General features: G+C 46.4%; 1 protein-coding gene and 1 long non-coding RNA gene across 4 annotated transcripts in view; one reads left to right on the forward strand and one right to left on the reverse strand.

The window, feature by feature from the left end:
• Positions 1-22,596, forward strand: part of LOC134927387 (ATP-binding cassette sub-family B member 5-like) — a 215,993-nt gene that overhangs the window by 189,384 nt on the left and 4,013 nt on the right. The window lies entirely within an intron of this gene.
• The window catches only part of LOC134927388 (uncharacterized), a 149,215-nt gene that overhangs the window by 69,890 nt on the left and 56,729 nt on the right, over positions 1-22,596 (reverse strand). The gene's annotated exons all lie outside the window — the stretch shown is intronic.

Genomic DNA, 22,596 nt, shown 5'->3' on the forward strand with positions numbered 1-22,596 from the left:
TGAAATCTAACGCCACCAGAACCTGAATCCCGGTGGATTCATGGATCAGATCAGAGGCCGGATGCTCTAACCTTTCTGACAGTTGTCTTTTAACTCGGTGCTCGTAATGAGTGTGAGTATAAGGAGCTTGGGCACCACGGTGTATGTCTTTCATTTTGTCATGTGTAACAGTCATCACTTCAGGCAATACTTTTCCAATATAACACAATCCTTCAGAGTTTGGGGCAAGCCACTTGTACGCCTTTCTCCCGCATATGAAATATGCGTCATCGGGGAGAACATATGGGACGGAGAAGGACATGACCATGTTACAAACCTTCCAGGTGAAATCTCCTGACCCTAATTCTTCCATCTGCTTAAGGCACGTATCAGTTTGTACGATATGTGCACAGTATCCTGGTGATACTTCTCCAACTCTAGTAATCCTATTTCCTAAGGTATATCGATACCGGAAAGATTTTCCTCTACTGGCTATGTGGCGTACAAGCTCTGTATCTGTAGGCATTCTATCTGCTCTGTGTGAAAAGGTCATGGTAAGGTTGCTCCATGACACTTCCCAATTTCCCGGCTTACGGGGATTGGAGATATTAAAACATAAGAGGGACCTATCCACATGGTATTGGTGGAGCTTCAAACTAGGAGGGCTGGAGATGTTAAACCTCCAGTCCACCGGTCTCCCACCCCTTAGCTCAAGTACCTCCCCTAACGTTAAAGGAAATGGTACTAGCCCTGATTTGCTATGACCCTGAGGTACTTGAGAGCATACCCAACAATCTGTTTTATTTAACACGTTACCCACTAAGGAGTGATGGTCACTCAATGGATGCTGGTCCATATGGATATTAAGACTGGATTGGCATTTCTTTATGCATCCATCTTCAACCATTGTCACAGAGCCTACAGATACAGTTTTTCTTTTTTTTTTTTTTTAACTAACAATCCTTCAAAGAAAATGTTTACAGATAACATGGTTGTTAGATCGTGCCCGGTACTCGCCTTTGCTTGGTGATTGGGTTGCTATTGGAAATTTACACCTCCGTCTCAGTCATCAGGACCTTTCTGGATCCTTTCTCGACCTCACTGGTACTCTCACCGAAACAGACTGCTCTGGTCAACATCATGGTTAACGGGAAAATCCATATCACAGTCTCTTGGGGCAAGTCCATCTTACAGGAGGAGAAAAGAAGAAATTTGTAAAGGGGGTATAAGAAAACAGTTTGAGGGGGAGAGAACTTGTTACGATAATAAGTTCTCTCGTCTTGTTGTTCTTCTTGTTCTGCTGTCCTCTCAAAGGTGCTGTCTCTCAGTCTTCCAAACGAACATTCTGGTGATGCAATATTCCTTCCTAACCGGCGATCTTTCTGTAAGGAGAAAAAAAAATCTGGCATTACCATTGGTCCAACTGAGGGGTGACATACCATCTTTAAACCATGAAAACATGAGTGAGAAGAGAGAGAAAACACAAAAAAAACAAAAGAGATAGAGAACAATTCATGTGCATATATACATTACATAACTCGACAATAACCATCAATAAGAGAAGAGAAACAAAGCATTTTTAAACATTGTCAACATTAAGAAAACATTGTCAGACTATTAGGCTGTCGTATCTACGTGTCTAATGGTTTCCTTGAGCAGTCCCTCCCCACCAGCACTTGCATTATTCCACTGTCTGTATCTGGCCAGAATACATTGTGGTGGATAGGTCATGCTGGGGTTTGGTAGACTTCTGCAAGGACCAAGCGAATATGCAATGTTCGAATTCTTACCAATAATCGTCAGAGATGGGGATAGAGAGAGAGAGAAAAAACATTTTTCACAAATACATTTACAACGTTTAACCTGGTCGTTCCTGTGTCTTCAGTGAATGACCTCCCAATTTACTAACCATTACCTCAGGCTTACCATCCGTCGTATGATCACCTTTCTTGACTACCTATCATGGGTGTGGCTCAAAATTCTTCCTATGTGATCCCTGCTTGTAATTTGGTGTGTCATAACTTTTGCTCATTTTCATGTCTAGGGGGTCTGATTTTATGTGGGCTGTTGCAGTTACTGGCATAATGCCCTTCTCTTTTACACAGATCACAAATCCTTAAGTTCCTCCATGTGCCAATGGCCTGGGGTTTTGGTTGATTTGATGCCTCCTCAAACGCTTGGATGCTCATCACCATCAACCGCTTTCCCTGTACCTACCTGATTCCTTGGATACCATGATTATGTCGTTGTCTAGGGGGTTGGTATGCCTTCTGTGAATCTTTGATCATACAGTTAGATCTTTCCTAGGATCTGGGTAATCAGACATGATTGATCTCAATTCTGTCCGGGACCAGGGATGGCGCATTGCACTGTCCTTGACGGGAATGGTTCCCTGATCGTCAGTCTTCCCATTGGGGACTGTGATCACCCTGACAGGACTAAACTCAATTACATCACCTTGTTTTGGTCTTATAATATGGGGTACATTTGTTTGTGCGTGATGTATAATACCATACATACCTGTGGACACGACCTCACCTGACCCTCCATTAGGGGGTTTGATTACAGTTTTTACCGATTGGGTCGCGTCCACCTGGATGTCTTGTGTGATGGCTTCTGGAGGAGGTGCCGACATCGTTCTGGGTTCACTTTCTTGTTGGTGTCCCTGAGGAAAGTTTAACATGGGGTGCGACTTGCATGGGTTAATAGTTGTACATTCAACAGCATTACAATTAGCATTGTTACATTTATCACACTTATTCTTATTATCTGTACTACTGTTGCTAAGAGCATTTTTATTGTTCACCCCTGTGCTTCTCTCCGCAACCACAATCCCCTCCATTGCCACCTCTCCCCTCTCAAGATGAAAGTTAGGTAAGTAAGTTACATTTCTTTGCATTTCACTCTCCTGTTGCCATATCTGTAAACAATCATAATGCTTGATTCGTCTCTTTGCTGATTTGATGAGACATATCCTTCGCCTTAAATTATGCAACACCTCTAAGTCAAAACTACCTATCCCGGGAAATGGTACCTTATCCCCCGCAGTCATTCGTGTCCATTCATCACAAAAGGTCTCAGAGTGGGGACCATATTTCCCCCACATTACTAACCGAGCAGACCCTCGGGGTCTGCAAGCCTCTGGAGTCTGAATCCTGACCTCCGACCGTCTCTGTATTGTGCACTTGGCTGCCATTGTGGACCTTTTTAACACAGAAAAAACTTCCTAAAATGCACCAAACACAGAACTTCGTTGGAAATCCTTAAAGCTCTTCCACTGAACTTCTTCTGCTCCGGGTATCTCCGTTCCGCCTTCTAGCAGACACGTGTAGCCGTTGCAGGCCCTATTTTTAGAGATTTTCCTGAGAAAATTCCCTTCCTTTTTCTTTACACAAATCACGCTTGCATGTGCTCCCTACAACACGTATGAGGGCAAGATTTACGCATGGATATACGACCTCATATCACGTTGCGTTATTGGTCACACATACAACCGTGCGGTCCAATCGTACCACTTATAGACACTTGTTGCCCATAAATGGTAGGATCATTGGAGTCTCCCTACTGTGCTCCAAAACAGCCAGAGCGTAATACAATGAAAACTTTATCACACTCTGTTGCACGTTTTCACTCAGATCGTGCTCATCACGTTCCACATAGATCACAAAGTTCACAAAGCGGGATTATCACATAGATCACAAAGTCCACAAAGTGGGATTCAATACACTCATACCGTTTTCAACCCACTATCATTCTTATAGTTTTCTGATCAGAAAAATCATTTCCCGTAGTCTGATAGCTCTCCCCAGAGGTATTACAGTAAAGTAAGGTATTTAAACTAAGTTTTGGAAAGCTGAAATCAATTTGTGCTATTTATCGCTTTGCGTTATTTACCGCGTTGCGCTACTTATTGCTTTGCGCTATTTATCGCCTTTTAATTATAACATTTGTGATTTGTTACATGAGCGTACACGGACGCTCCGTTGCGCTGCGTGCGTCGGCCTTTGGGTTGCGTACGCAAGTCTCAGTCTTTTGTTAGAGACACGTGTACGCACAGCAAAGATCCACCGTAACACGATTTATACGTTTATCAATGTAGATGATCCTTGATCATTTACCGCGCACCACACTGACCTTGTCTCTTGGCAAAGCTGTGTGTTTGTCTATATTTTAACTATGTTGCTTCTACTTAAATTATTGAAATAGCGACAAATCTCTCTCAGCACATTTATCAACTATAAAACTGGCAAACAGGATAGTGATATACGAAAAAAATGAAATACACGGATGGAAAAGAAATGCAGATATATATGTATACGTGCGTATATACGCAAGACAGAAGAAAAATACAGTTTTAAAAGACACAAGCGTTTTGTTCTTACCTCCTGGTCTCCGGATTCCTTCAGCACTCTTTATCTAAGCGAAGCAGACGCTTATCCCATCAGCACTGCGAGACAACCTCCCGCCCTTTTGCTGGGGGATAATGTCTGCTGATCTACCTAGTGCAGATATGTGAAGGACTGGACGGCCCCCAATTAACAAAGCAGAATTCCTTTATGTATTTACAACCCTTTATGAAGTCTAAGAACACTGTACGCTGTTTACTTAAGAAGTACCGTAAGGGTACGCTGGTTGCGTAATGATCGCTCAGCCGTAGGCGAGACGCTCAAGCGTCACGTTCGCTCACGGCCCAGAGATCACAGGACAGAATGATTCGCTATGGCGTAGCGGTTCGCTCGAGACCACGAGGAGATCACCAGCGGCGCAGACGCTCACAACGCTATACCTTTATGTCTAAACCTTATACCAATGAAATACACAGAATACCTTAATGTGAATACAGGGTGTAAGTGCAACCTTGTGTAACCTGACTAACTACAAAGCTGCTTGAGCGTTACCGACGCTCAAGTGAACACTTAACACTATAGGAAATACACAGATGCTGGTTTAGGGTCCAAAGCCTATTAACTGTATTATGTCTAATATACTTGTAAAAAGAGAATAACAGTACAAATGATACACTACAATATAACAGAGACTTCCTAACCAAAATACAATACTATCTAATACAATACAATACTAGTCTAGGGGAGATGTGAGAGAAAAGAGAAAGGAGAGAGAGAGAGAGAGAAATTGGCTCACAGTAAGACAATGATTACGGAGAGAAACTTACGCACAAGGGGAAACGATCGCAAGCGCCTCTGGACATCCAGCTTCCTGATTATCAGCAATGAGAACCATTTGAAGAGAAGTGAAAGCTGGATGTCACAGACCCGTCTTTTATGCTACTCACACAATGCAATCTAATGGTCCCTACAGTCTCACTGTCCATTGGACGCAGGAACTCGGCTTCGCATTATAACAAAGGTCATAGGTTGATTCATACAGGTAAACTGTATCAGTGGTCTTGGTTATGCAAAACAATGGGTGATAACTAACACATTCCTGTCTTCTGGAGAGCTATTGTTTGGCGAATATAAAACAGAATCCTGTCTGGGTTCTGTTCTATATTCATGATGTCCACTTTCAGTTGAGACAATGACGTCTCAGCCCTTATTTTCCTGTATACAAATCCAGCCCCATTTGTAAACACAGGTGTTGGCCTTCTTCATTGAGTCTCAAAGCTCAGTGTAATTAAAGGCTATTGCACTCCGTCTGCGGGAAAGATACTGATTTGGAGTACAATTGATCTTCAATTACTATTCCTGTGTTTACCTTATGCATGTGTAGATATGAGGCCCTCTTAACATGCAAACTATTGTTTGGGGGATCTCTGAGGTCAAAGAGCCATTTGAGACCCACTGATGCCTGTCTCCAACTGTTCAGATGCATGACTAAGTAAGAACAAATAAAATGGACATAACTTCTTATGTCCATAACTATTCGCACGAGCGATTAATACGCTCCAAACCAACACCGGAATATCGCTAATTAAATACTCTTCCGATGGGTACCAAACACTGCTGTATGATTCCTGTTAGACCCTTCGTACAATACAAAGAGGGATTCCTCTGCTCAGGGACATTCTATATTAACCAAACTTTCAGAATCTATCAAAGGGACCATGATCTACAAACTACATTAATTGTGAAAATATGTAACGAATGAGTCGCACGCTACGACTACATAAACTCTACCGTAAATACGCATACCGCGCCTGCGAGTGCACGCTATTGCGGGTATGCGCCTTCACGGGAGAGCGTACGCATGCGCAGCGCGGACCAGTGTGCGGTGCAAATATGGCAACGTGCATAGAGACATTTTTCTGACTTTGACAACAGAAACAAAATAACCCACCCAAATCTAACTCTCTGCACATGTTATATCTGCCCCCTCTGCAGTGCACATGGGTGGTCATTCCGAGTTGTTCGCTCGTTATTTTTTTTCGCAATGGAGCGATTAGTCGCTAATGCGCATGCGCAATGTCCGTAGTGCGACTGCGCCAAGTAAATTTGCTATGCAGTTAGGTATTTTACTCACGCATTACGAGGTTTTTTCTTCGTTCTGGTGATCGTAATGTGATTGACAGGAAGTGGGTGTTTCTGGGCGGAAACTGGCTGTTTTATGGGTGTGTGCGAAAAAACGCTGCAGTTTCTGGGAAAAACGCGGGAGTGTCTGAAGAAACGGGGGAGTTTCTGGGCGAACGCTGGGTGTGTTTGTGACGTCAAACCAGGAACGAAACTGACTGAACTGATCGCAGTGGCAGAGTAAATCTCGAGCTACTCAGAAACTGCTAAGAAATTTCTATTTGCAATTTTGAGAATCTTTCGTTCGCAATTTTGCTAAGCTAAGATTCACTCCCAGTAGGCGGCGGCTTAGCGTGTGTAATGCTGCTAAAAGCAGCTTGCGAGCGAACAACTCGGAATGACCACCATGGTTTTGCCCAACTGCTAACAAATTTGCTGCTGCGATCAACTCTGAATTACCCCAAATGTTTTCAATGTAACATTGGAAACTTACTAACCGCATTGCAATGACTCAGGTCCTGCTCGGATTCATTTGTCTAATTTCTTGTCAGGAAAGACTGCTCAAAAGTGGTCTCTTGGTTTAGACCTCAGTCTGACATCAAACGCTTTTTTTTGCTACTGGATATCCTACCGTTTAGGTTGAGTATCCCTTATCCAAAATGCTTGGGACCAGAGGTATTTTGGATATAGGATTTTTCCGTATTTTGGAATAACTGCATACAATAATGAGATATCATGGCGGTAGGACCCAAGTCTAAGCACAGAATGCATTTATGTTACATATACACCTTATACACACTGTCTGAAGGTAATTTTAGACAATATTTTTTTATAACTTTGTACATTAAACAAAGTGTGTGTACATTCACACAATTCATTTATGTTTCATATACACCTTATACACACAGCCTAAAGGTCATTTAATACAATATTTTTAATAACTTTGTGTATTAAACAAAAAACCATCAAAGAACAAAGTTTTCACTATCTCACTCTCACTCAAAAAAAGTCCGTATTTCGGAATATTCCGTATTTTTGAATATTTGGATATGGGATACTCAACCTGTATCTATTTTATTGTAATTCTTTTATGGGCCCTTTTGTTTTTTCTGGTGTTTCATTATGCATACGTAATTTGTTTTAAACAAGTTTGAGGATAAAATATTGTGGTTATATATCTTTTGTGCTCTTTTCTTTACCTCCCCTCTAGTACATAGACCCCTTTGTAATTATGAACAGTAGTCCCCCCCTCCCCCTCCCCCTTTCCCGTGCTGAGAAATGGCATGCTGTCCCTTTATTGAGATCTAGACAACAGCCTGCAGGACAGAGCAGCACAGCCATTCACACATGCTGCAGCGGAGAGAAGAGCCTGCTCCCTATTATGGAGATGTACTAAGCAGTGAATACATGGAGAAGTGAGCCAGTGGTAAAGTTGCCCATGGCAGCCAATTAGCTGCTCTGTATAATTTTATAGTATGCAAATTATATATGTTACTTCAATGCTGATTGGTTGCCATAAGCAACTTCTCCACTGGCTCACTTCTCCACTCTTTTCGCTTAGTACATCTCCCCCTGGGCGGGATGTACTAATGTACATCGCCGCCCTGCGCCACGATGCTGATCGCATATGTACTTACATATGCGATCAGCATTGCGGAGGACAGCTCTTCCGATAAGAGCTGTCCTCCGCGATGCACAGCGGCAGCCTGACTTCCGGAATTCGGCCCCAGGAGTCAGTCTGCGCAGGGTGACGGGGGTGGCCGCAAGGAATGCTGGGAGGGATCCGATCGGATCCCTCACAAAGCGCCGCGGAGAGAAGCCCATAGGCTTCTATGGACTATCGCCAGCTAAAGTTGGCGAACCCCGCCGCGGCGCTGACCTGCCAGCCGGGTGATGGTACATCAGGAAAATGCGGTAAACAGGGGGTTTAACGCATTTTCCGCTTAGTACATCCCGCCCCCTGTGTTTTTACCACTGCCAGTAACAGATGTAAGCAGACTGGTCGCACATGGCGGGGCAGGGTGGAGGGACTACGCTGGTGCAAATAACAGCTTCGGCTTGGCGGTATTACACAAGTCAAATTTCAGTGTTGATGTCGGCACAGGTCGGGTCTCCACTGGCACTTAGCGGTTTCTTTAAAGGGGAAAAGCAAGTGAGTTTGAAAAATGACAGAGGCTGATTGATTGGTAGTTTATCTTTCTCCATTTTATTACTCTCCAAGACTTAGTGCATCTGCCTCTTTATCTCTCTCCACTTTATCTCTCTCCAAGTTAGGATAACTCTTCCCCTCAGTTCCTTCCTGGAATCCCCAGGGGGAGTAGGGGGATGGTGGTGTGTGGGAGGGACACTTTTTTCCCTGTGCTGTGCCACCCAGCACAGGGAAAGGCCGCCCAGCATGTGTGAGGCGGCCTCCCGATGTGTCCTCAATTAGATTGCGGATGCCTCGGAACTAAGGTTGACCCCTGGCAGCACAGCTTGGCTGCGCTGTCAGCTGCCATTTTTTTTCCGGAGCGGCTACATGTGACGTAGCCGCCCCGAAAATGGTCCCGGCTTGCTCTTGTTTTCCCGGTGCTGCCCCCACAATGCCACAACTCCGCCCACGCAAAGCCTGAGTCTGTCAATCACATTGCAGCAGCATCCTTCAGGGATGTGACTGCAATGTGCAAGGTGGCGCACACGCATAACGGCCGGTGCGCATGCGCAGATTACCTAGATACGGCCGCTGCGAGCGACCATGTGGCTGCATCTAGGTCTCAGTGAGGGCCTATGCCCCTGCACTATCACCCCATACCCTTGTAACACCACTGTTAATACTCCTCTAAAAAAAAATTCAGAAATCCAACTTGTTTCAAATTTGTTGGAATTCACGTAGAGTCACATTTTGTGATAGAAGAACTTGAGCGGGTTCGGTTTCTCTGAATCCGAACCCGCACGAACTTCATGTTTTTTTCACGGGTCCGAGCAGACTCGGATCCTCCCGCCTTGCTCGGTTAACCCGAGCGCGCCCGAACGTCATCATGACGCTGTCGGATTCTCGCGAGACTCGGATTCTATATAAGGAGCCGCGCGTCGCCGCCATTTTCACACGTGCATTGAGATTGATAGGGAGAGGACGTGGCTGGCGTCCTCTCCATTTAGATTAGGGTTGAGAGAGAGAGAGAGAGATTGACCTGAGGCTGTGATACTGTAGAAGAGAGTGCAGAGTTTAGTGACTGACGACCACAGTGACCACCAGACAGTGCAGTTGTTTGTTTTATTTAATATATCCGTTCTCTGCCTGAAAAAAACGATACACACAGTGACTCAGTCACATACCATATCTGTGTGCACTGCTCAGCCCAGTGTGCTGCATCAATGTATATATATATCTGACTGTGCTCAGCTCACACAGCTTATAATTGTGGGGGAGACTGGGGAGCACTGCAGTGCCAGTTATAGGTTATAGCAGGAGCCAGGAGTACATAATATTATATTAAAATTAAACAGTGCACACTTTTGCTGCAGGAGTGCCACTGCCAGTGTGACTAGTGACCAGTGACCTGACCACCAGTATATATAATATTAGTAGTATACTATCTCTTTATCAACCAGTCTATATTAGCAGCAGACACAGTACAGTGCGGTAGTTCACGGCTGTGGCTACCTCTGTGTCGGCACTCGGCAGCCCGTCCATAATTGTATATACCACCTAACCGTGGTTTTTTTTTCTTTCTTTATAGTCATACTAGTTACGAGTATACTATCTCTTTATCAACCAGTCTATATTAGCAGCAGACACAGTACAGTGCGGTAGTTCACGGCTGTGGCTACCTCTGTGTCGGCACTCGGCAGCCCGTCCATAATTGTATATACCACCTAACCGTGGTTTTTTTTTCTTTCTTTATACATACATACTAGTTACGAGTATACTATCTCTTTATCAACCAGTCTATATTAGCAGCAGACACAGTACAGTGCGGTAGTTCACGGCTGTGGCTACCTCTGTGTCGGCACTCGGCAGCCCGTCCATAATTGTATATACCACCTAACCGTGGTTTTTTTTTCTTTCTTTATACATACATACTAGTTATGAGTATACTATCTCTTTATCAACCAGTCTATATATTAGCAGCAGACACAGTACAGTGCGGTAGTTCACGGCTGTGGCTACCTCTGTGTCGGCACTCGGCAGCCCGTCCATAATTGTATATACCACCTAACCGTGGTTTTTTTTTCTTTCTTTATACATACATACTAGTTACGAGTATACTATCTCTTTATCAACCAGTCTATATATTAGCAGCAGACACAGTACAGTGCGGTAGTTCACGGCTGTGGCTACCTCTGTGTCGGCACTCGGCAGCCCGTCCATAATTGTATATACCACCTAACCGTGGTTTTTTTTTCTTTCTTTATACATACATACTAGTTACGAGTATACTATCTCTTTATCAACCAGTCTATATTAGCAGCAGACACAGTACAGTGCGGTAGTTCACGGCTGTGGCTACCTCTGTGTCGGCACTCGGCAGCCCGTCCATAATTGTATATACCACCTAACCGTGGTTTTTTTTTCTTTCTTTATACATACATACTAGTTACGAGTATACTATCTCTTTATCAACCAGTCTATATATTAGCAGCAGACACAGTACAGTGCGGTAGTTCACGGCTGTGGCTACCTCTGTGTCGGCACTCGGCAGCCCGTCCATAATTGTATATACCACCTAACCGTGTTTTTTTTTTCTTTCTTTATAGTCATACTAGTTACGAGTATACTATCTCTTTATCAACCAGTCTATATTAGCAGCAGACACAGTACAGTGCGGTAGTTCACGGCTGTGGCTACCTCTGTGTCGGCACTCGGCAGCCCGTCCATAATTGTATATACCACCTAACCGTGGTTTTTTTTTCTTTCTTTATACATACATACTAGTTACGAGTATACTATCTCTTTACCAACCAGTCTATATATTAGCAGCAGACACAGTACAGTGCGGTAGTTCACGGCTGTGGCTACCTCTGTGTCGGCACTCGGCAGCCCGTCCATAATTGTATATACCACCTAACCGTGGTTTTTTTTTCTTTCTTTATACATACATACTAGTTACGAGTATACTATCTCTTTATCAACCAGTCTATATATTAGCAGCAGACACAGTACAGTGCGGTAGTTCACGGCTGTGGCTACCTCTGTGTCGGCACTCGGCAGCCCGTCCATAATTGTATATACCACCTAACCGTGGTTTTTTTTCTTTCTTTATACATACATACTAGTTACGAGTATACTATCTCTTTATCAACCAGTCTATATATTAGCAGCAGACACAGTACAGTGCGGTAGTTCACGGCTGTGGCTACCTCTGTGTCGGCACTCGGCAGCCCGTCCATAATTGTATATACCACCTAACCGTGGTTTTTTTTTCTTTCTTTATACATACATACTAGTTACGAGTATACTATCTCTTTATCAACCAGTCTATATATTAGCAGCAGATACAGTACAGTGCGGTAGTTCACGGCTGTGGCTACCTCTGTGTCGGCACTCGGCAGCCCGTCCATAATTGTATACTAGTATCCAATCCATCCATCTCCATTGTTTACCTGAGGTGCCTTTTAGTTGTGCCTATTAAAATATGGAGAACAAAAATGTTGAGGTTCCAAAATTAGGGAAAGATCAAGATCCACTTCCACCTCGTGCTGAAGCTGCTGCCACTAGTCATGGCCGAGACGATGAAATGCCAGCAACGTCGTCTGCCAAGGCCGATGCCCAATGTCATAGTACAGAGCATGTCAAATCCAAAACACCAAATATCAGTAAAAAAAGGACTCCAAAACCTAAAATAAAATTGTCGGAGGAGAAGCGTAAACTTGCCAATATGCCATTTACCACACGGAGTGGCAAGGAACGGCTGAGGCCCTGGCCTATGTTCATGGCTAGTGGTTCAGCTTCACATGAGGATGGAAGCACTCAGCCTCTCGCTAGAAAAATGAAAAGACTAAAGCTGGCAAAAGCAGTAGCACCGCAAAGAACTGTGCGTTCTTCGAAATCCCAAATCCACAAGGAGAGTCCAATTGTGTAGGTTGCGATGCCTGACCTTCCCAACACTGGACGTGAAGAGCATGCGCCTTCCACCATTTGCACGCCCCCTGCAAGTGCTGGAAGGAGCACCCGCAGTCCAGTTCCTGATAGTCAGATTGAAGATGTCAGTGTTGAAGTACACCAGGATGAGGAGGATATGGGTGTTGCTGGCGCTGGGGAGGAAATTGACCAGGAGGATTCTGATGGTGAGGTGGTTTGTTTAAGTCAGGCACCCGGGGAGACACCTGTTGTCCGTGGTAGGAATATGGCCGTTGACATGCCTGGTGAAAATACCAAAAAAATCAGCTCTTCGGTGTGGAAGTATTTCACCAGAAATGCGGACAACAGGTGTCAAGCCGTGTGTTCCCTTTGTCAAGCTGTAATAAGTAGGGGTAAGGACGTTAACCACCTCGGAACATCCTCCCTTATACGTCACCTGCAGCGCATTCATAATAAGTCAGTGACAAGTTCAAAAACTTTGGGTGACAGCGGAAGCAGTCCACTGACCAGTAAATCCCTTCCTCTTGTAACCAAGCTCACGCAAACCACCCCACCAACTCCCTCAGTGTCAATTTCCTCCTTCCCCAGGAATGCCAATAGTCCTGCAGGCAATGTCACTGGCAATTCTGACGAGTCCTCTCCTGCCTGGGATTCCTCCGATGCATCCTTGCGTGTAACGCCTACTGCTGCTGGCGCTGCTGTTGTTGCTGCTGGGAGTCGATGGTCATCCCAGAGGGGAAGTCGTAAGCCCACTTGTACTACTTCCAGTAAGCAATTGACTGTTCAACAGTCCTTTGCGAGGAAGATGAAATATCACAGCAGTCATCCTGCTGCAAAGCGGATAACTGAGGCCTTGACAACTATGTTGGTGTTAGACGTGCGTCCGGTATCCGCCGTTAGTTCACAGGGAACTAGACAATTTATTGAGGCAGTGTGCCCCCGTTACCAAATACCATCTAGGTTCCACTTCTCTAGGCAGGCGATACCGAGAATGTACACGGACGTCAGAAAAAGACTCACCAGTGTCCTAAAAAATGCAGTTGTACCCAATGTCCACTTAACCACGGACATGTGGACAAGTGGAGCAGGGCAGGGTCAGGACTATATGACTGTGACAGCCCACTGGGTAGATGTATGGACTCCCGCCGCAAGAACAGCAGCGGCGGCACCAGTAGCAGCATCTCGCAAACGCCAACTCTTTCCTAGGCAGGCTACGCTTTGTATCACCGCTTTCCAGAATACGCACACAGCTGAAAACCTCTTACGGCAACTGAGGAAGATCATCGCGGAATGGCTTACCCCAATTGGACTCTCCTGTGGATTTGTGGCATCGGACAACGCCAGCAATATTTTGTGTGCATTAAATATGGGCAAATTCCAGCACGTCCCATGTTTTGCACATACCTTGAATTTGGTGGTGCAGAATTTTTTAAAAAACGACAGGGGCGTGCAAGAGATGCTGTCGGTGGCCAGAAGAATTGCGGGACACTTTCGGCGTACAGGCACCACGTACAGAAGACTGGAGCACCACCAAAAACTACTGAACCTGCCCTGCCATCATCTGAAGCAAGAAGTGGTAACGAGGTGGAATTCAACCCTCTATATGCTTCAGAGGTTGGAGGAGCAGCAAAAGGCCATTCAAGCCTATACAATTGAGCACGATATAGTAGGTGGAATGCACCTGTCTCAAGCGCAGTGGAGAATGATTTCAACGTTGTGCAAGGTTCTGATGCCCTTTGAACTTGCCACACGTGAAGTCAGTTCAGACACTGCCAGCCTGAGTCAGGTCATTCCCCTCATCAGGCTTTTGCAGAAGAAGCTGGAGACATTGAAGGAGGAGCTAACACGGAGCGATTCCGCTAGGCATGTGGGACTTGTGGATGGAGCCCTTAATTCGCTTAACAAGGATTCACGGGTGGTCAATCTGTTGAAATCAGAGCACTACATTTTGGCCACCGTGCTCGATCCTAGATTTAAAGCCTACCTTGGATCTCTCTTTCCGGCAGACACAAGTCTGCTGGGGTTGAAAGACCTGCTGGTGACAAAATTGTCAAGTCAAGCGGAACGCGACCTGTCAACATCTCCTCCTTCACATTCTCCCGCAACTGGGGGTGCGAGGAAAAGGCTCAGAATTCCGAGCCCACCCGCTGGCGGTGATGCAGGGCAGTCTGGAGCGACTGCTGATGCTGACATCTGGTCCGGACTGAAGGACCTGACAACGATTACGGACATGTCGTCTACTGTCACTGCATATGATTCTCTCAACATTGATAGAATGGTGGAGGATTATATGAGTGACCGCATCCAAGTAGGCACGTCACACAGTCCGTACTTATACTGGCAGGAAAAAGAGGCAATTTGGAGGCCCTTGCACAAACTGGCTTTATTCTACCTAAGTTGCCCTCCCACAAGTGTGTACTCCGAAAGAGTGTTTAGTGCCGCCGCTCACCTTGTCAGCAATCGGCGTACGAGGTTACATCCAGAAAATGTGGAGAAGATGATGTTCATTAAAATGAATTATAATCAATTCCTCCGCGGAGACATTGACCAGCAGCAATTGCCTCCACAAAGTACACAGGGAGCTGAGATGGTGGATTCCAGTGGGGACGAATTGATAATCTGTGAGGAGGGGGATGTACACGGTGATATATCGGAGGGTGATGATGAGGTGGACATCTTGCCTCTGTAGAGCCAGTTTGTGCAAGGAGAGATTAATTGCTTCTTTTTTGGGGGGGGGTCCAAACCAACCCGTCATATCAGTCACAGTCGTGTGGCAGACCCTGTCACTGAAATGATGGGTTGGTTAAAGTGTGCATGTCCTGTTTTGTTTATACAACATAAGGGTGGGTGGGAGGGCCCAAGGACAATTCCATCTTGCACCTCTTTTTTCTTTTCTTTTTCTTTGCGTCATGTGCTGTTTGGGGAGGGTTTTTTGGAAGGGACATCCTGCGTGACACTGCAGTGCCACTCCTAGATGGGCCCGGTGTTTGTGTCGGCCACTAGGGTCGCTTATCTTACTCACACAGCTACCTCATTGCGCCTCTTTTTTTCTTTGCGTCATGTGCTGTTTGGGGAGGGTTTTTTGGAAGGGACATCCTGCGTGACACTGCAGTGACACTCCTAGATGGGCCCGGTGTTTGTGTCGGCCACTAGGGTCGCTTATCTTACTCACACAGCTACCTCATTGCGCCTCTTTTTTTCTTTGCGTCATGTGCTGTTTGGGGAGGGTTTTTTGGAAGGGACATCCTGCGTGACACTGCAGTGCCACTCCTAGATGGGCCCGGTGTTTGTGTCGGCCACTAGGGTCGCTAATCTTACTCACACAGCTACCTCATTGCGCCTCTTTTTTTCTTTGCGTCATGTGCTGTTTGGGGAGGGTTTTTTGGAAGGGCCATCCTGCGTGACACTGCAGTGCCACTCCTAGATGGGCCCGGTGTTTGTGTCGGCCACTAGGGTCGCTTATCTTACTCACACAGCGACCTCGGTGCAAATTTTAGGACTAAAAATAATATTGTGAGGTGTGAGGTATTCAGAATAGACTGAAAATGAGTGGAAATTATGGTTTTTGAGGTTAATAATACTTTGGGATCAAAATGACCGCCAAATTCTATGATTTAAGCTGTTTTTTAGGTTTTTTGGAAAAAAACACCCGAATACAAAACACACCCGAATCCGACAAAAAAAATTCGGTGAGGTTTTGCCAAAACGCGGTCGAACCCAAAACACGGCCGCGGAACCGAACCCAAAACCAAAACACAAAACCCGAAAAATTTCCGGCGCTCATCTCTAAGAAGAAGTAATGATTTTATAGTTGTTATTTCTGAGAGACAGCACAACATTTAACGGATATACTGTATATAGGGGGTCATTCTGACCCGTTTGCTCGCTGCTTTTTATCGCAACCGAGCGAACGGGTACCCACTGTGCATGCGCATGCGCCATAGTGCGCCGGCGCATGCCAGACGGCGAAGGCCATAGCGGGGCTGCGATCAGCTCTGACTGATTGACAGGCAGAGGCGATCGCTGGGCGGGATGGGGAGGAACGGCGGCGTTTGGCCGCCGTTTCGTGGGCACGGTCCGGCCAACGCAGGCGTGGCCGGACCGTGCGGGGAGTAGCCCGCAGCGGCTGCGTGACGTTAAACGCAGCCGCTGCGGGCCGGGGAGCGACGAGTAGCTCCCAGCCAGCACGCTAAAGCTGCACTGCTCGGGAGCTACTCTGGAAGTGCAAAGGCATCGCCGCTGTGCGATGTCTTTGCACTTCTGCGGGGTGGGGGTGGGGGGGTCCGGCACTGACATGCGGGGTGGACAAGCCCTGTGCTGGGCGTCCCCCCGCATGTCAATGTGAATGATCGTAGATTTAGCACAGCTACGATCATCTCGGAATGAGGGCCATAGTACAGAAATATGTGTGTATTGTTCTGAGGACCTCTGTCAGCCATATCTTTTATAAATGTTCTCTACTGCCTGGCAACAATAAGATGTAACCATACCTTGTAGAGATTAGGTAGATGAGTCATTGATGATGTCGTTTACTATGAAATAGGGACAGGCACCACTGACTAATGTCAACAAAAGCAGGAATTTCCTGTGTTGATATAGGCGTTGTCTTACTAATCAGGCTGTAACAAAGCAATGTACTGTACTGGAAGTACAAGTGAGCCAGGTTGCACTGGGCATCTGACATTCCTCCTTGTGACAATAAATCCCATTCATCTGAAATGTCAAAAGAATATGTGCGGCTGGCACTTTTCGTGTTTTGTGTTTTGGTTCTAATTCCCTGTTCGTGTTTTGGTTTTGGCTTGGTTTTGCCAAAACAACTCTTTCGTGTTTTGGTTTTGGATCTGGATGATTTTTGAAAAAAACATAAAAACAGCTAAAATCACAGAATTTGGGGTAATTTTGCTCCTATTATTAACCTCACATTCATTTCCACTCATTTCCAGTCTATTCTGAACACCTCACACCTCACAATATTGTTTTTACGCCAAAAGGTTGCACCGAGGTGGCTGTATGACTAAGCTAAGCGACACAAGTGTGCGGCACAAACACCTGGCCCATCTAGGAGTGGCACTGCAGTGTCAGACAGGATGTCACTTAAAAAAACTAGGCCCCAAACAGCACATCATGCAAAGAAGAAAAAGAGGTGCAATGAGGTAGCTGTATGACTAAGCTAAGCAACACAAACAATTGGCCCATCTAGGAGTGGCACTGCAGTGTCAGACAGGAGGGCAGATATAAAAAAAAAGGCCCCAAACAGCACATCATGCAAAGATGAAAAAGAGGTGCAATGAGGTAGCTGTATGAAAGCTAAGCGATACAACAATTGGCCCATCTAGGGGGTATATTCACTAAAGTCCCGATTTTGACCGAGTTGGTGTTTTTTCTTCAAAGTGCCATCTCGGGAATTTACTAAACACAAATCTCGGCAGTGATGAGGGCATTCGTATTTTTTTTGAAGGCAAAGAAAAAAAATACGAATGAATACAGCATCGGTCAAACACGCCTCTTATTTTATACAACTCGGTAATTTACTAAAAATTCGAATTCACAATCACTGCTGGCATTAGCCAAACACTGCCGTGAAAAAATACAAATCGTAAAAAAAAACAGTTTTAAAATAGACCTTCTTTTTTTTTACCGTGTTCTGATAGGTATGCACGGATCCGTGAGATCCGTGCATGTTTATCAGTGGGAAGGGGTGGGAAAGAGTTAAAAATAAAAAATAAAAAATTGTGTGGGGTCCCCCTTCCTAAGCCTAACCAGCCTCGGGCTCTTTGAGCCGGTACTGGTTGCAAAAATACAGGGAAAAAATTGACAGGGGTTTCCCTATATTTTAACAACCAGCACCGGGCTCTGCGCCTGGTCCTGGTGCAAAAAATACGGGGGACAAAAAGCGTAGTGGTCCCCCGTATTTTTAACACCAGCACCGGGCTCCAATAGTCAGAGAGATAATGCCACAGCCGGTGCTGGTTGTTAAAATATGGGGGAACCCAAGTCAATTTCCCCCCAAAATTTTTACAACCAGGACCGGCTCAAAGAGCCCGAGGCTGGTTATGCTTAGGAGGGGGGACACCAGGCAAATTTTTTTGTGATTTTTAACACTTTAAACACTTTTTTTAAGGTACACAATGAAGCCCTGCACGGATCTCACAGATGGGGCCGGGATTCATTGTGTTAAGTTCGACAGTGTTTTACTAATCACTCCCGTAAAACACTGGCCGAAATTACGAATGACATCGACATCGGAAAACACGACAATGCAGAATACGACAGCATAGTAAATGAGGTGTAAAAAAAACAAAAAGTTGCACATTCACACATTCGATGTCATTCGTGTTTAATCTCCCTCCAAATCCCTACAATTACTAATCTTAGTAAATATACCCCCAGGAGTGGCATTGCAGTGTCCTAGGAGTGGCACTGCAGTGTCAGACAGGATGGCACTTAAAAAAAAAAAATAGTACCCAAACTGCACATCATGCCAAGAAGTAAAAGAGGGCAATGAGGTACAAACACCTGGCCCATCTAGGGTTGGCACTGCAGTCCCACTGCACTAATGGCGGATACTGGACGCACATCTAACACCAGCATAGTTGTTATGGCCTCAGTAATTTGCTTTGCAACAGGGTGGGTAGATAGATAGATAGATAGATAGATACGGCAGTATCACTGGAATTATATGGCAGTACCACTGGACATATACGGCACTATCACTGGAATTATACGGTATGGCAGGATCACTGGATTCATACGGCAGTACCGCTGGAAGGGTGTAGTATGGTATGCCGGCGGCCGGGCTCCCGGCGACCAGCATACCGGCGCCGGGAGCCCGACCTCTGGCATATGACAGCGTGGCGAGCGCAAATGAGCCCCTTGCGGGCTCGCTGCGTTCGCCACGCTGCGGGCACGCTGTGTGCCACGCGCACCACTCTATTTTATTCTCCCTCCAGGGGGGTCATGGACCCCCACGAGGGAGAAAAAGTGTCGGTATGCCGGCTGTCGGATTCCGGCACCGGTATACTGTGCGCCGGGATCCCGACAGTCGGCATACTGAAGACCACCCCCGCTGGAATTATACGGCAGGATCACTGTACTTATATGGCGGGATCAGTGGATTTATACGGCAGTACCGCTGGACATATACGGCAGTACTGCTGGACATATACGGCAGTATCAATGGATATATACGGCAGTATCACTGGACTGGACTTATACGCCAGTACCACTGTAATTATACGGCAGGATCACTGGACTTATACGCCAGTACCACTGGAATTATACGGCAGGATCACTGCATTTATACGCCAGTACCGCTGGACATATACGGCAGTATCACTGGACATATACAGCAGTATCACTGGACTGGACTTATACGCCATTACCACTGGACTTATACGCCAGTACCACTGGAATTATATGGTAGGATCACTGGACATATACGGCAGGATCACTGGAATTATACGGCAGGATCACTGGACTTATACAGCAGTACCGCTGGACATATACGGCAGTATCAACGGACATACAGTATACGGCAGGATCACTGGACATATACGGCACTATCACTGGAATTATACGGTATGGCAGGATCACTGGATTCATACGGCAGTACCGCTGGAAGGGTGTAGTATGGTATGCCGGCGGCCGGGCTTCCGGCGACCAGCATACCGGCGCCGGGAGCCCGACCGCCGGCATACCGACAGCGTGGCGGGCGCAAATGAGCCCCTTGCGGGCTCGCTGCGTTCGCCACGCTGCGGGCACGCTGCATGCTATGCGCACCACTCTATTCTAGGATCACTGAATTCATACGGCAGTACCGCTGGAAGGGTGTAGTATGGTATGCCGGCGGCCGGGCTCCCGGCGACCAGCATACCGCCGCCGGGAGCCCGACCGCCGGCATACCGACAGCGTGGCGAGCGCAAATGAGCCCCTTGCGGGCTCGCTGTGTTCGCCACGCTGCGGGCACGCTGCGTGCTACGCGCACCACTCTATTTTATTCTCCCTCCAGGGGGGTCATGGACTCCCACGAGGGAGAAAAAGTGTCGGTATGCCGGCTGTCGGGATTCCGGCACCGGTATACTGTGCGCCGGGATCCCAACAGTCGGCATACTGAAGACCACCCCCGCTGGAATTATACGGCAGGATCACTGTACTTATATGGCGGGATCAGTGGATTTATACGGCAGTACCGCTGGACATATACGGCAGTACTGCTGGACATATACGGCAGTATCAATGGATATATACGGCAGTATCACTGGACTGGACTTATACGCCAGTACCACTGTAATTATACGCCAGTACCACTGGAATTATATGGCAGGATCACTGGACATATACGGCAGGATCACTGGAATTATACGGCAGGATCACTGGACTTTTACAGCAGTACCGCTGGACATATACGGCAGTATCAACGGACATACAGTATACGGCAGGATCACTGGACATATACGGCAGTACTACTGGACATATACAGCAGCACAACACACCACCACTGAACTGATGCAGCACAACACAGCAATACTGTAAGGGACTTATACAGCAGCACTGGACATATGGCAGCAGAGGACACAACCACTGTGACTGGACAGATGCAGCACAAGACACTACCACTGAGGACACTGAGGATGGAGACACGTCCTCTCTCTACACTCTCCAAAGCCGGAGTGAAAATGGCGGGGATGCGCGGCTCCTTATATGGAATCCAAACCCCGTGAGAATCCGACAGCGCCATGATGACGTTTTTCCTCGTTCTGGTTTCCGAGTAAGGTGGGAAAACCTGAGCCTGACTCGGATTCGGGCTTGAGTGGTGATGTCCGGTAGGGTTCGGTTCTCTGAGAACCGAATCCGCTTATCTCTAATTACCAGTAGTGTTGCAGGAGGGATATCAGTTAGTATAAGCAAGTTGGGTACTGGGTAACATTTCACTGGTCCTGGGTGCAGATCTTCACACACATCTCTATTGTATGATTGTGTTAACAAAGACCAGAGATTTATTTTCACCATGAGTGGCATAATAATGTGGCTCGATCTCTGAGTAGCACGGGGGAACTTGTTCCAATGCATGAAATATGGGGAAACCTGGGACATTTGTTGACATATGGAGGACACAGTGAGGTATGTAAGGGCACAGTAATGGTATCTGTTAGTGGCACATTTGGTGACATGTGGAGGAGAGATGGTATGTAAGGGCACAGTAATGGTATCTGTTAGTGGCACATTTGGTGACATGTGGAGGAGAGATGGTATGTAAGGGCACAGTAATGGTATGTGTTAGTAAGTAATATGACTAGATCATCGGAGGCCTGATTCTGAATCACAATCAGAAGTGTAAGCAGCAGCATCTATTGGCGGCTGCCCATCTGTCGCTACAGACACCTTTCCCTGTGTACATCCATGCGGCTAAATGGGCAAGGACTGAGTGGCTCACTTTCAGCATTTGTACACACAGTAGTACTGATAGGTTCGTCATTAGATGACACCATCAGTCACACTGTTGAAAGTTGCGCCAGCCTATGGCAAGTACAGTTTCTCTATCTGAGCATGGTCTCTTATACTTGCAGCTGTGTGTCTGGCTATGCTGCCACTTTCTTTCACTCGCCTGCAACATTTCTTACATGGGCTAGAAGCCACTTCCTTGTCACTGCCCAAAAATGCCCATCACTTTTCCACAACATTTTTGATAGCAAGCCTCTCAAATTGCAACAGTGCCTGTGTGCGTCTTCCTGTGTGACGCATGCATTGTAAGAGTTTTAGGAGACTCTGACTATGCGCAGTTGCAAAAACATCAATCAACTACGTGAATACCGGCATTGCATATGGTTTGCGTGTGGCTCTGAATCAGGCCCTGGGTGTCATGGGGACGTGTGGTGAATGGTATGTAGGAGGCTAGTGGTACAATGGGCGGAATGTGGGAAGTAAATGGTAGAGGTCCTGGAGAAACGGGATGTAGTTAATATCCCGGCTGTCGGGATCCCTGTGGTCAGAATACAGACGCCGGGATCCTGACCTCTGAGAATGCTGACAGCTGCGCCAGGGCTATTCCCACTCATGGGTGTCCACGACAGCCATAGAGTGGAAATATAA

This window comes from Pseudophryne corroboree, chromosome 5 (genome assembly GCF_028390025.1).
Source record: "Pseudophryne corroboree isolate aPseCor3 chromosome 5, aPseCor3.hap2, whole genome shotgun sequence".
In the NCBI taxonomy this organism is placed as follows: domain Eukaryota; kingdom Metazoa; phylum Chordata; class Amphibia; order Anura; family Myobatrachidae; genus Pseudophryne; species Pseudophryne corroboree.